The sequence below is a fragment of the Hyalella azteca genome, unplaced genomic scaffold, assembly GCF_000764305.2.
Source record: "Hyalella azteca isolate HAZT.00-mixed unplaced genomic scaffold, Hazt_2.0.2 contig5114, whole genome shotgun sequence".
NCBI classification, from domain to species: domain Eukaryota; kingdom Metazoa; phylum Arthropoda; class Malacostraca; order Amphipoda; family Hyalellidae; genus Hyalella; species Hyalella azteca.
Window position 1 is genome coordinate 182,058 of NW_025935314.1, and position 16,547 is coordinate 198,604.

The 16,547-nt window shown below is 38.3% G+C and overlaps 1 protein-coding gene across 1 annotated transcript in view; it reads right to left on the bottom strand.

The window, feature by feature from the left end:
* The window catches only part of LOC108675468, a 68,384-nt gene that overhangs the window by 51,315 nt on the left and 522 nt on the right, over positions 1–16,547 (bottom strand). The gene's annotated exons all lie outside the window — the stretch shown is intronic.

The window sequence follows — 16,547 nt, forward strand, 5'->3', positions numbered from 1 at the left end:
AACAAAAGATCGATGCAGTATGAGATTACAGGACATGCGATACGGATAAATACGATGCCGGTGAACTTGAGACAGAGAATACGCTCCGTCATAGCGAGTTAAGAAAATACAGAGTTTACAGCTTCATCATTGTTGTATCAACTACACAACAATAGCGTGCAGCGAGTATATAAAGCATGAAATGAATGCCACGCATTAGAGAAAATACAGTTTTACAAACTTTGGTCTAAAACATTCACCCATTCACATTCCTTCAAAGCCCAGATTTTAGATAACTGTTTGTCGAAGCTACATTAGTGAAGTGATTTCACATTCGTAGAGTGACTCAAAATTCACATGTTGAATCAAAATAAAACAAAATTGTAAAAACAATTTTTTTATTAAAAAGCAATTTATTGTCACGCGGAAAATTAATAAATAAATTCATTTCGTAATTATTATTATATTAGTTACTCAACGAATAAGTTCGTTACGTAACTTAAATTAGTACAGTAGCTCAAAATTCGTAGAGTGACTCATTATTCGTGTGGCGGTTCGTAAATGCCGCTTTGTTCAGTGACACACGGCGCTACGCCGGCCGCAGGCTTCGATAAACCAGCCGGTCGACGCCAGGAACGTACGACGCGGTCGAGGAGCGATAAGGCACATGGCGACGTGTCTGACAAGGGACAATCCCTTAGGTTTAGGAAGTAGGTACCCTCCAGGCAACTGGCGTTGAAAAAACTTTGATTACCAGTAGATTTCTTTGAAATAACGTTCAAATAACGTTATTTTAAAGTCAAATGCCTGGAGGTACCCAATCGTGCAGGGATTGCTTGAGAGAATAGTATGGGTTCATCATAACTACATAAACTGAGTCATTATGACAAAAAATCTACGAATATGGAAAAAAATTAATAATTTCACACAGAGCAAGACGTTTCGAAGAAGGACGAATTTTATCATTAATTTCAAGAAAATATTAACGTACAAATTTCTTAATTTATCACGGCAGTTAAGGAGAGACTCATGTCAGAGATGATGCACGAGAAAGCATGCCTCACTATTTTTAGAGAGAGGAGACCGCGGTCAAGAAAAACCTGGTGAGGAAATGCAGGAATTTGTCTACCAAGATGCGAGACAAACCAGGCAGATTTGTCGCCCAAATCTTAAATATAAGTACCAGAAATATTGAAGTCAAGTCCACACCCAGAGCTTTGAGTAGCCTCATTGCATAGGATGAAATCTATTGACAAATTCTAGCAAATGCTAGAACCTCTTTGCATATACTTATTTAAATACGGGGATCTACTCCATTACAAGACAAAAGAACTTTCTTACTCGTATTGACTTTGCGTATCAACATTCACAAAAATTTCACACAACAATACAAATTATTTTCGATTAAATAACCTTAATTAGGGTACAACTTTGAAGCGATGTGCGTTGATCGCCTCAGTCTATACTGGTCAAACAAATGTAATATAACAGTCAAAGGCAAAGCGTAGATGGAAATTCGACGGAGACGTTTTTTAACGTGCTTAGTAGTTTCACGTAACATCTTTAGTAGGTATGATAACGAAAGCATCAAAAAAATTTAGCTGATGTACTAGAAGAAACTCGAATCATTTAAAATTGAAGACTAAGCTTAACCGAACAAAGCTTCCTTTAGCTTGCTCCCATGAACATTTGTAACTTATATACAACTAGCAGGCTAACCCCGCATTCTTCTGAAATCTGTGTGCGGTGAATTTTAAGCGGCAGGTTCACTGGGAACGCAAACCGATTTTCGGGAACGAAGCTTCTTCCATGAACGCTACGATTGGCAATAGCCTAGATAAAAGGTAGGTAGCATAGATGCAATGTTAAAGCGCAAAAATGCTAAAGCGCGAATGCTTGAATAACTGCTACAAAGAGGTAATGGTAAAATATGACGATGGCATAGATAATACCGAAAAGGTTCCAACTCACACTTACAAAGACACAACCTGAAATCCTAAAACATATTTCACCTCTGCACTAAAGCCTAGAAAAACTTTTATTATATTTAAATTCTTAGAAGGTTCATGGGAGGCCATAATTTTCCGACCGCTGGTCGAGCCTGGTACGACTCTGATTTTCAACCGCGTAAAGCAATGGCCTTCATGGCAGTTGGACTCAATAACGTCATGCACCGCGATCCTTGATAACACAGCACACCACTGTATGAGCTCTCATTATTCTCAGTCGTCCTACTGTGACGAGTCATACATACCTAAATTCATCCATACATACATAATGCATGTGTGGCACAGTGCTGCTGCGCGGCCGTTATCCACGAGTTGTGGTTGGCTGCAACACTCAGTGCGTGACAATACAGCAGTACACGAGGGCGGTGTAGTCTGGTTAACTAACATACAGCCAGCTCAGCAGCAACAAAACGTATGAATGATTCAAGAGTCTTTTGATCGGTTTATAAACATGCACTAGAGTTATAGGCGCTCAGAAGACTTGCCTTTGCTTCCCGAAGCCCATTCGATGGATTAGCGATGTCGCAATTTCTTTTTTCAGTGAAATTTAAAAAAAGGGGGATGAGGTCGCAATTTCTTTTTCAATGAAATTTAAAAAAAGAGGGACTGAGAACGTGGTACAGCGAGAAAAAGAAAGCATAGCCAACGGCCAGAAAACCCCTATAAAACGTTGCCAGACAGGTCGCGAATTTTTTTTATCAGGCGATTTTTTCGTCGACTTGGAAAGCTGAAGGCGAGGTGTGTAATTTGTCGACGAAGCCACACACGCGCTCCACCAAACTGAGAAGTGTTCGCTGAAATTCCGGTGTCGAGGCATGGCATGGCAGTGAGAAATGAACAGGTAAAGGCTGAAAACAATACACGACCACGTAAGTTAGGTCACACTGATGGGAAATTTCACCGTTCAGATGAATTAAATTAAGTTTATATTTGTATTTGATTAGGAAAATACGTGGATGGTGACTTGTTACAACTTCCAGCATTCCCTCAATTAATATTTTCAAAAAAAATTGCCTGTTCACTGAATACATACATTAAAATCACCGAGATTCTGAAGATTGAAATTACGGACTGCAATTGCCATTAACATCCTTTTTGCAAATATAGAGAATGCCTACAAAAATCCGCCGGGATTAAATATATTCTTTCATTCCATCATTCGACTAGAATCTATTTTCGCAATTTTTTCCATAAAATTGAAAGTTTTCGTAGTAAATTCATAAATATAATAATCACACTATGCGATACGTAGGTATTCAACATAAGAAGAAAACCTCTCGTACTCGAAATCTTACACCTAGTCATTTATTCATTGCACAGTGCTGCGATATTTACTTAAAGTTTTTATGAAGAAGCTGCATGCATAATTTCAAAAGGTATACCGGTATAAGATTTGAAACGATCGTCAAAGAACAGGCATTTACCAAGAGCTGCCGTCACATTCACAGCTGCCCCAAAACGACCAAATACCAGAAGCAACGTGTCGCGATGCCGCGTATGACATCACTCTTTCTTTTCAGCCATCCAATTATATCTGCTCTTATCTCCGCCATTTGATCTCGTGTCACAAAAAGATACTTACCTATTTTCTCGGTTCGCAAGTAGTTGTGTGTTTCAGAATATTGTCTGGTTCAGACGGGATCGATGCTTTTGGATATGCACTAATGTGATGAAAATGAATGCACGTAGAATACTGAATTACAACGATGATGATGTAGTCGTCTTAGTGTACTGAATTAAAACGATGATGATGTAGTCGTGTTAGTATATTGAATTAAAACGATGATGATGTAGTCGTCTTAGTATATTGAATTATAACGATGATGATGTAGTCGTCTTAGTATACTGAATTACAATGATGATGATGTAGTCGTCTTAGTATACTGAATTACAACGATGATGATGTAGTCGTCTTAGTGTACTGAATTACAACGATGATGATGTAGTCGTCTTAGTATACTGAATTACAATGATGATGATGTAGTCGTCTTAGTGTACTGAATTAAAACGATGATGATGTAGTCGTCTTAGTATATTGAATTATAACGATGATGATGTAGTCGTCTTAGTATACTGAATTAAAATGATGATAATGCAGTCGTCTTAGTATACTGAATTACAGAATATTTGACAGAAGTTTCTACTACAGAGCCTAAAAAATTTGTGTCTACGATTAGTTCCCAATCTTTTTGCTCCTAGTGCATACGGTTATATGAAGTAGTAGGTGATAGTATCAAGGGTAGGTCAGTGCCGGCAAACCGACGGCCATCGGTAATTAAACAATGGTTTTATAGTAGACTCTATATGTAGTTTAGGAAATATTTTAGTATTAAGCGGCCGATCAACAGCATTCATGGCCACCGGTAACACGGCTATGGTTATCAACAGGGAGCGTGTCGCTTTACTAATGAAGAAGACTTGAGACGCCAGGTGACGCTTGTGACAAGCGTGATGAACGAGACGGTGAATGACTAGCTATGCTCTAAGCCAAGCAGAAATAAAACCAAGTCACTTCTTGAATGAAAAAGGCGGAAAAAGTTATAAAACTGAGCGTGAAAGACGCTGGTGAACTCATAAGTGCAATGATCTACGCGGCATATAAAACAATTCACGAAATTAGCATACGCGTAGGATTAGGAGTCACGCACGACAGCTTGTGCACTAGATATACGAGTAGACGAAAAATTATTTTTAAGAGGCATTGGAGAAAAAGAAGTATCATTGGACAATATTAGGCAAGATATGAACCAGTGCTGCAGATAAACTCATATAGAGACATTCAACTATTACACAACACCGAAGTTTATAGATGCGGGATCGTATTGAACTGTATTAAGAAAAAGAGGTATTGATTGAAGCGATTTGCTTAACCACTTTGGTGGCGTGTTCCTCATAAGATTGACACATGAATATCAGATGGTGCAATGCTTTCACGTTACTGTTCAATATCATCACGTAGATGTGCATTCAAACGCGCTTCATGCTGCTGCTGCTCAACAGAAATCGTGGGAAGAAGTAGCAAAGTTTTCCCAGGGCTCCACATGGCCGAGGTTTGGGTGACGTTCTAATCCCACACTGAATTTTACTCCATCATTCGGGCAAAGTCGCTTCTCACACCCACTGATTTGACTCATTATGCAATTAGTAAGAACGTTTCAGAAGTGAATACGATTCTTAATTCAATTTACTTACATCGTCATACGATTGTCAATAAATGTATAAAAAATGTTTCGTTATCGATTGCTGCGTAAATTGTTGTGTTGAATAAGTAAAAATTCCAATCAAAATTCTTTCTTTGCATTGAAAAATATTGGCTAAATTGGTATTAATGCTTAACACCACGACGATTGATGAACTGATTAGCGCCATCCTTAGCCAAAGTTCAAAACAATTCAAGCTCAATGATATATACTTTCTGAATCGGTTAGAATATAGGTAGTGAAAATTTTGATGCAAAACTAAGCGAATTCCGTCAACGAAACATGAGCCGCCAATCAGCAGAATTTAATTCGCCGCTCGCCAGTGACAACCGACAATACAGTATTAGTTAAAAATACAAATTGTAGAGTTATACTAACAAATAATACTGCGAAGCTGTTAAAATAAAATAAAAAGCTCAGGCTCGATTAATTTATAAAGTAGATCGTTTAGGTAGTTATGTCGACTAATGTGTTATTGATGTCAGAAATATGACGTTTACATGTCATTGACGATATAAAATACGACATTTATGAGTCATTGACGCTATAAAATACGACATAGATGAGTCATTGAAGTTAGAAAGTACGACATTTATGAGTCATCGACGTTATAAAATACGACATTTATGAGTCATTGACGTTATAAAATACGACATTGATGAGTCATTGACGTTATAAAATTGTAAAATACGACATTGATGAGTCATTGACCTTAGAAAGTACGACATTTATGAGTCATTGACGGTAGAAAATAAGACATTTATGAGTCATTGACGTTGTAAAATACGACATTGATGAGTCATTGACGTTATAAAATACGACATTTATGAGTCATTGACGTTATAAAATACGACATTGATGGGTCATTGAAGTTATAAAATACGACATTTATGAGTCATTGACGTTATAAAATACGACATTTATGAGCCATTGACGTTATAAAATACGACATTGATAAGTCATTGACGTTAGAAAATATGACATTTATGAGTCATTGACGTTATAAAATACGACATTGATGAGTCATTGACGTTATAAAATACGGCATTGATGAGTCATAGACGTTGTAAAATACGACATTGATGAGTCATTGACGTTGTAAAATACGACATTCATGAGTCATTGACGTTATAAAATACGACATTGATGAATCATTGACGTTAGAAAATATGACATTTATGAGTCATTGACGTTCGAAAATACGACATTGATGAGTTACCGGTATCTACGTTATAAAATAGGACATTGATGAGTCATTTACGTTATAAAATACCTACAACATTGACGAGTCATTGACGTTATAAAATACGACATTGATGAGTCATTGACGTCATAAAATACAACATTGATGAGTCATTGACGGTAGAAAATAGGACATTTAAGAGTCATTGAAATTAGAAAATACGACAATTGTGAATCCTCAAGGATACCAGCAACACAAGATCGACGCTTGGTTCTCAGGAATCTAAAAAGACAGGAAGCGGCAGCGGCGGCTCTAACATGCCGGGACAAGCGAGTTGACCTCTACGACTATATTGTGTTGTGGGCGGTCGCAGTAGACTAGATTTTTCTACAGATAATCAATTTTAACGCAATGCAATATGATTATCAGGATTTATGTCGCAAAATACTTAGCACTTCTTAAATTTCACTTGTAAAGTGTAATAACTGTATAAGTACATTATACAGCTATTACACTATACACGTAAAATGAAAGAAAACTGGTCAATATTGACCTAAATGTTAACAAATGCAGATTTCCAGAACTTTTTAAATAAAATCTATTAGCAGCATTCATAAAAAATTTCGTGTCTGCAATTACCCTATGAGATAAAAAAAAGAACGAAAGTGAACGGTACGCGATCGATTTCGAGGAATTTTTTTTCTTCTGCTTTTATAATACGATCACCACCTGCAGTGCTGTGGTTAATTAGTGGTTACTAATCTAGATGGTCTATTGAACGAGTGGTCTATAGTATGAGTAGTCAATATTTTAAGCAGTCTTTTGAATAAATGGCCTAAGGTACATGTGGTCGTAAGTATAAATTGACTATAGTATAAGTTGTTTTAAACGGCCAGATCATGACCAATCTATTACGACAGAACAGAAGTGCAGCACCTGCTACAAGAGGTTTATAATATTTCGTGGGGTATGATGGTAAACCATTTCAGGTGGGCAATACTCATCCGCAGAAACATGAATTGTAGATCAATTTCATACAAATGAAAATGTTTCTTTGTTTTTGTTTCTTTTGTTGTTTGTTTCTGTTTTTTCTTTGTTTCTGTGAAAATGTTTCTTTTCTTTGTTTTTAAAGTTACATACATCGCTAAAGAAACACTTACGTGGAAAACGATGTTTGCAACTCAACCCTTCGCATGGACAAATTCATTATCTCTTGAGTACGACAGGCAACCCCTCAATGGCGTGGTCTAAAACAAGCCTGCCGAGCCACTCAAGCGCGGTATGATAACAGAGTCGCGCGTAATGCCCACTGATTGGTCGAGAGGCGGGCGGGTCTCTGCCAGACGTGATAGCCACCGAGATACCAACGACTTTAGTATCTGACACGCCTTCGCTACACGGCTCTGCTCAGCACGATAGTCCCATTAATTATTATCCGAGATGAGTTCGCGGGAATGATGGTGCTCCGAATAGAGGTGTTACTGCGAGTCCATTAACCGTACCGACCCTTCACTCTTGATTTTGGCGCGAAAAACGAATCGTATACATTCATCAACATACGATTACTCATTTAAGAAGGGAAAACGCCTTTCCATTGAAAATGACTAGCCAAAAACTGAATGTGACTGTATTCTAATTACAATATATTAACTTGCATTTAAAAGCAATAATTCTTACGAATGAATCGATGATGAATGCTGACAAGAAGTTGCTTAGGAATGCACTTGGTCGCATGCGAGGCCATTTACGAGCGCGTTTTGGGCATGAAAAGCGGCAGCCCTAAAGTCATCAAAGGGAAAAAGAAAAGCCCAACTGAACGGTCGGGATTAACGGTAACGAACGACCAGCTCAGACGCTCTTGTTTGTTGGAGTCTTTCTCGCTAGCTGTGGGACTTCGTAACTTTAGACGGCGGTTTCACGCAGTGAGCACAGCATTGGAATGTTTCTGAACTTTTCAAACGATAGTTACACTTCTTCAAAAATTGGCCCAATAATTTTTAAAGTCAGATTCATACAAAATAACCTGTAAAAACATAAATATCTTTACAATGTACCAACCTATCACATGGAACCTATGGACTGCTGGGCAGCATACATACAAGACGGATTGCACTGCCGATGCAGAACGCTTACCAACAGAGCTACAAGCTCGGGAGCATTTCGAACTCAATCGTCCACAGAGTTCAGTCCAACATCTAGAATTCTAGGTCGTGAACAGAACATCCAATTCCTTTGACGCATTGATCGTCATATATGATACAACTTGTCATTTTTACGTATATGTTGGAATGAATAGATCATATAACCCCTTAGCAGGGACGTAGTTAAGTTCGGTTTATTATCGCAACGGGACATGCGCGTGAGTCAAAAATACGCGGTCATTGCCAGTCAACTGCTGGAAACAATTCTAGCGAGAACGCGTGCTTAGGCTGTGGCATCAACTGAGTTTCAAAGTCGAACCGAGTTAATCGCCGTAACGAAGCATTGATATACAAAAAAATACAGAGTTAATTAATTGAGGCAGCGAAGCTTGGTGTTCAACCAATGTGCGTCTGGACCAAGGCACGCCTCTGTACCTGTAGCATAACCGGCCTCTAAACACGTGCGTATATACTATATATATACAGCATCCAGACTCTCACTCAACTGACTACACCCGACAGGAATGTTCGTGGAGCGTGAAAGTCGTGCGCTAAAATCTACAAAGAGGGGCGGGTTGGGGTAGAGGTGAATGAGGAAGAGGAAAGGGGCAAGGTTTGTAAGCGACTGCGCGTACAGGAGGTAGTGCAGATCGCTGTATCTCATTGCTGCAGGTCAGATACTCGAAACTAAGCTAGATGGACGCCATGCCGAGTGAGTTTGTAAATTTAAGATCATATTAATGAATGTGTAATATTTAGTGTAAAAATACACTATTTAGCTTCAATAGTGCTTAGATTGGCATTAGGCTAATATTATTATTATTGGTCAAAATTAATTAACAGAAAGCGTACACAGTTCATGACAGATGACTATCTAGGTTTTTATTTGCCGCCAGAAAATGCAACTATAACAAAGAAATCTTAATTATGGATGCGCTTTACCATCGTACTGTACTGCTCTTTCATTGCACGTTACTTTTTGCTGGAATGGTCGAATTTAGTGCGAGATTCGATGTCAGTCCTTCGCGGATTTTGGAAAACCGTGGATGTTCTTGGCCATTACATCCGCGATGGTCGATGAAAACCGAACATTAGACCGTTGGACAGTCAGCATGCACAGTCTGACCATTGAGGTACAATCAAAATTTTTTAGATACAATCAAATCAATACAATGAACAGTCCAAGCATAAGATGCAAATATAAAAGGAAAGGTTGGTTATGTGGAAGCAAGAAAGAATAGGATCAAGGGGAGCATGAGAGAAGGGAGTACAGTATGGATAGGGAGAACCGCAAGAGGGGAAGTTAGGGAGAACCGCAAGAGGGGAAGTTAGGGAGAAAGAAGGAAGGTAATTACGACGTACTGAGTGTAGTCGTAAGCTTTGGACGACCGAGTTCGGATGATTACAGAAGTCCCAGCCGCGACGCAGAGTGAAAAGCCGTGGAGGCTGGCTTTAGGTAATTAATGGTAATTGGTAATAGGAGAAAGTAGTAGATTCTTCCTCAAAACCAGTTACGGAGATGATCCTCTATAGAGTCTAGAGAGTAATCCATGCTACGCAACGAAGGAAATTGCTTATATGAGATAATATGAAGAGATGATAAAATATTAGAATTCAACACTGAATAATCCCAAAATCAAGGAGAAAAATCAACAATATTATAGAGTTGAAAAACATCAACTATGAAGAATTTTTTGGGGTGAAATTAACGCTGTTAGTAATGCAAGTCCCGTACGGAATTAACGGCAAGACGGTACAACAGACATGATAAAGAACACGACAAAGCCCTTTAGTATGGGCCGCACGCAGCCTGAAGAATGAATCAGGCGAGGCCAACGAACACCTAGAGTGACACTTGATCATACACTGCGACACTGAATCAAAGTTAAGAAGTAATCAAATTCACAGTACAAATTTTACACAACGTAAGTTACAAATAACAGTAGAGCAACACGCCATAAAATTTCACAATTGATTTACTATGGGAATAACTTCTTAGTGATTGAGCTTCTTTAAACCGTTATAAAGTATTAATATGATTAAGATGTTTTAATATTTTTATTCATTGAATACAATCGTAACATATTAAATGATGGCTGCTGGATATTACTTATATAATAAATAATAATAAAATAAAGACAGCAATAATTCAGTCATAATACGAAGACTAATTTAACATTGAATGATGTTGTTGGCAGCATGTATACGCGGGAATGCCAGACTTGCGTTATCAATGTGGCGGGGAGAGTTCCCATGTTCTGCGGTTACATGGCTATATGACGGTAGGGTAAGTCGACCAATCTAAATTGTAATAGGTTCTTCAATCGCTGATGAATCAACGCAAACGAAAGTTATAAGATACATATTTTTCTGATAGTGAATATATGTACATGGTTTTTATCGTACACGTAATTAGGCGGGAAATATGTTAGTTTGGTGTTACGAAGACACGACAATCAGTTAGTCAATTATCATGGAGTTATTTCGAGAAGTATATTGTACTCAAATTTCTGTCTGGATTGAACTTTCCCTATAACCGATGGATTTACTTATCTTTAATATTAGCGCTAGTAATCATAGGGTCACTAAACTAACTAACTATCTTTAATATTGTCACGATCTATTGACGTCATTATTCGCTAAAATCACTAATCTCTCCAAAACAGCTAAATCTGCACATAAATTGCCTGTAAATCAGTAGCAGTCGCAAATGAATTACTTAGTCCAAAGAACTCTTCATAGAAGCAGAAAAATAACTTGAAAAAAAGACTCAATTCATCTCAACTGAAGCTACAAACTTCGTTGAATTGTACTCAATAATTTCATTAGTGGCAATTTGTTCTTCAGATAAGATCGAAAAAGTTCTCGCAGTAGTTAGTAGAAATAACTCGTAGCATATGTCAAAAGACAAGATACAGTCGGAAGCAAATCCCACAGCTAAATTTCCGCAAAAATTATTGTAAGAAAGCCAAATATTCTCTATTCAGTTACAGTTTAAAGTGCCGCGTGAATAATCCTCGTAATAGACTACACAAGGCGCCCCGAGTTGGGGCTGTGGTCGGCAATATATCGCCAAGGTCAGACCAGCCCTCATGGGCGAGGGGAATGATAAGACCCCTTGATCTACCCTCGCTCACGAGACGAGAGTAGACGACGTAAGCCAATTCTACGCTTGCGCTCACAAGGCAGTGTTATATGATGCTAACCTGAGTTTTCCTCTCGCTCATAAGTAAGCAAAACGGATAAAATGTCTGGTTCCTAATCTTGCACACGATAAGCAAGATGGAAAAAAGAGGTCCAAATCTTACCATCTCTTACAAACAAACAAGTAGGATAAAATACCTAATTCCTACTCTCGCTCGCAATGAGCAAGAATGAAAAGAGGTCTGAATCACATCATCTTTACAAATGAGCAAGTTGGATGAAATATCTAGTTTCTACCCTCGCTCAAAAACGAGCAAGAAGGATAAAATATCTAGTGCCTACCCTCGCTCAAAAACGAGCAAGAAGGATGAAATATAGTTTCTACCCTCGCTCAAAAACGAGCAAGAAGGATGAAATATCTAGTTTCTACCCTCAATCAGAAACGAGCAAGGAGAATAAAAGGTCTAGTTCCTACCATTGCCCACAAATGAACAGAAAAGCAAGAGGTCCAAGTGCTACCCTCGCTCAAGAGGTTGAGGGCAGACGGCGCAGTGCTTAGCTCCACAGCTGCGCACTTCGCTATATCGCCCCTATCCAATTAGCTGCTCAATCACGACACTTACGACATAAAAGGAATTATAGAAAAAGGCCTACTAGAAGAAGAAACTCAAGAGAGATTAAATACGCATAACAATAAACAGGTTAAAGGGACCCATGAAAAAGAGCAATTGAATTTCATTACCACCAAAGTAAAATAACAGCGAGAAGCAACGTCAAGTATATATACATTGGAGAAGTAAAGTATAGTTTAGCTACGACACTAAATAAAGAAGAACAAATGACCGTTCTTCTTAAAGAAGACCGTTCGATAAAGAAGAACAAATGACCATATTTTTTTTAATAAGTGGCGAAAACAAAATGGTTTTCAAAAAAGTCACAGATGTGACTACAAACTTGTATGCAAAACATACCAGGCTGAAGAGGCAAGGAACTAGTCTTACAAGGAAATTGAATTCCAAACTGGCAGCTTTTGCGTGTGTTTGGATGATAAAGAAATTCGGACTGAAAATGGACGGTGCAGGTCAGGAGGACAAGAGAGAATGTGACTTGAACAGGAAACCGTCGAGTAGCAGACAGCCCCACAACTACAGTATTTATCTAATAATGCGCTCAAGTATTGGACCCAATTGGTGCACGGACGAGCGCAAACATGCATGCTACCGAACGTTCACAGGCTGTACGTTCACACAGTCTTCTCGGACAAATAAGATAAAGCGTAAACAGCATAAAACAGGTAGGATTTTACGGTGAAATAACATTATGAACTCTTACGACAGGTCATAAAATAAGCGTTGCATGCCAATTACATTGGGTCTTATATTCAACAATTGAATAAACAAAAGTACACCGAGAAGAAGACTAAAGAAATCGTAGAAAAATTGTTCCGTACTTCTACATTCAGATGTTAGCAAAGCATCAAGTTTCAATTAATTTTTGAGTAGTAGCTCACGCACAAAATTGAGCTCTATTGTCGGCACTTTCAATATTTCTATAAACTTTTTGTCCTTTGAAACACATAGAAGGCAAACGACAGGAAGTACAGTCTTGAATTACTGCATAGAGTCACCGCAACCTGTAGAGCATTCGTACAAGCACACCTAACACGAATAGGAAGTACCATTTCCGGCACATCTCACGCTGCCGGGATACAAATCTGCTAAATGGATAACAAATGTACTATCTATATTCAAGCATATATTGTAAACTTTGTCTTGAGAATTTGGCTACTTTTGGGACATCATTTTGGTCCGTTCACAAATACTCGGTCAAGATATGTTGAACCAAGCTAGAATTCTTTCTGGCATTTCCGGAAGATTATTCGTCTTGAAACAAAGCCCGTACTCCACATTTGCCTGTACAGAATGCGATGCTATAAATAAGTACCGATTATACTCGGTTTATGTCCGAACCATTCGTGATGAACATTAAAACTAAAAATTTCTTCCATTCTATTTCTTTATTAGCCAGAGACGTCAAACGGAAGTACGCTTCCAGCGAAATAAGAAGCGAGAAGATTTATCTTGATTCAAGTCAGGCCGTCAAGCACCGTTCCTTCATTGTCTCGAAGACTAGAAGTTCTTCCGGCGATTATAAAGAAAAGAAAAGACTAGGCTTCAAATTACGACAGCAGACCACCGCGAGCAGGCCAGTTTTTCGGCAATCTCCGGCGCATACCAAAGATGCTTTGAACGTTCAGTGATGTTGTGAAACGCATTCAAGTCGCTTCCAATCATCACAGGAATGTCTGGGCTGAATTACAACATTAACCTCGGAGCTTGATGACCAGTGCTGCGAAGTAATTACGTTGTGTTGAACTTTGACGGTAGATGATGCGTACCTCAGCAAAAACTGAACGTCAACAGCTAATGAACTACTTGACGCATAGCAAATGCAATTATAACACGTTGACTCCGATTGCTTCATCTTGATGAAGCTTGCTTCATCTTTCATTTTTGTACTAATATGAAACTGGGTTGCCAGATGGTATTTTTTTCGGACAAATTCCGCGATTTAGTTATTTTCACTTGCGTCGGCCGGCCAAAATTTATGATAAGGGTACTTTCTATTTAAAGTAAAAAAAATAAATGAAATTTTTGGAACCTACAAATATACTACAAATATGCAAATGGAATCTACAAATACAAATGGAACCTACATATATATTAGTATATATTGAGTTATAGGCCTTTTTTGTTCGCGGTCTTGGCCGTTTCTTAGGTCATCTGGCAAACCTGAATTATGTACCACTACGTCCTTGAGATACACATTTCGTGGTACGCATATTTACCACTTCGGAATCGACGTGTTAAAATACTAGAAACAAGCAAAGACTAACGTCATAGTCATTGAAACGTAACGGGCGTAATATGAATCGTCAACCACCATAAATATACGCTGTCAAACTTGACAAAAAAAGCAACATCAACGTCAAACTTGACAATGAAATCGACATTAAATTAAAATATGATCAAGAGATAAACGTCGAAGTAAAACTCGATCAAGAAATAAATGTCGAAGTGAAACTTGACAAAGTAACCAACGTCAATGTCAAGCTTGACAAAGTAACCAACGTCAATTTCAAACTTGACAAAGTAATCAACGTCAATGTCAAACTTGAGAAAGTTATCAACGTCAATTCGATCAAATGTCAATTTCAAACTTGACAAACTAATGAACATCAATTTCAAACTTGACAAAGTAATCAACATCAATTTCAAACTTGACAAAGTAACCAACGTCAATGTCAAGCTTGACAAAGTAAACAACGTCAATGTCAAACTTTACAAAGTAACCAACGTCAAAGTTGAACTTGGTAGATCAACGGTCAATTAACTGGACCACCGACCACGTTTCCGAACTTTGCCAGCCCGTAGCCGCCGGCCACTGCGCTTGCAGCAGCTACAGCAGGGCGCCGATATCGCACCCACACTCGACTCCATTATCAACAACTGTCATGAGAGCCCCACTGCATATACAACAGAAATGCATGTGGTTGCGAGACCCAGCCACAACTGGCGAGTATAGTAATGGTATACAGAAATAATAACAGCAGAATACAGAGTTTTACTGCGATTGGTGCATTGCTATTCTATACTTTTCATATTTTTTCATATTTTCTTTTCATTACTTACGGGTCAAATTGAGATAATGAAGAACTATTTTACACTTTCGCTCAGCCGATTTCTGAGACCTCAATCCAGCTCCGTGAAACGAATGATATTGGCCTTATAGAAAAATATTCAAAATATGCTAACAAAACGTATGTCTGCAGGCTGCAGCTCATTGCTCCAACGGATTACTCAATACATTAAATTCATGAGTAAATCTGGTCAACACTTGAGCCCATCTAATTCAAAGGAGCTGTGAGTGATACTGTGGGAGAAGCATGAATAAGAAAATCCTACAACTAAAATCAAAATTTTCATATCTTTCCATGTCTTTTAACAACTGGTCGTTGATAATATAACCCGAAATATACCTTCAAATGGTTTATCAAGATATCGGGCAGGTCTCTGCTTTTGGCAGCAGAACAATACAGTAAATTAAAATACTCGTAATTTGAATGTTCGCATGCGAACTGCTCTGGGTGACCGAGGCGATAATCAAAATTGGAGCAATGAGATGGATGTTCGAAACCAGCAAGTACCATAGCTTTCCTAATTCAGTGAGGTATGAAGCCTGCGTCAGGCATTACATAGCCCTAATCTATAACGCCGAATGCCGATATCACTATAATAAAAATATACCAACTCAATGCACAACGATAGTTCATCAGAATTATCATCAGACCACATCCAATGAACAAATACAGATGGCCAGAAACATCATCAAGAGTCAATAATAAGCCGGAAGTCACATAAATCAACAATCATGAAGTAGCAGTAAGAATTATATATATACTGTCAAAGACACACGAGTCGTCACTCTGCAGCTGCACTAATTTCCCGCTCGTCAATAAGAATCGTATAATGCTGGTCAAAACTACGATTTGGATGCCTCGATTGACAAATAATGGCTACAATTTTGTTTCAATCCCGATAGAAAGTGGTAGTCCAGTTATGTTTATGCAATAGATAATTTTTATGGAAAGCTGGCGACATGGGAATGCTGGGTAGGGTGCTAGCAACTCAACTCTCAAAGTCTCAAGTGTTATTGAGGTTAGATTGAAAGAAGAAAATGGGCTAACTGGAAATCGAACGGCCGTCATTAAAAAGTTTCTAACCTTGGTATAAAAGAAACAGAGAACTAGGAAAAGTTTTAATACAATTCTCGTCGTGTTATCACAAATAACACAGTCAATCTGTTCAAAATCTAAGATATAATGAAAATA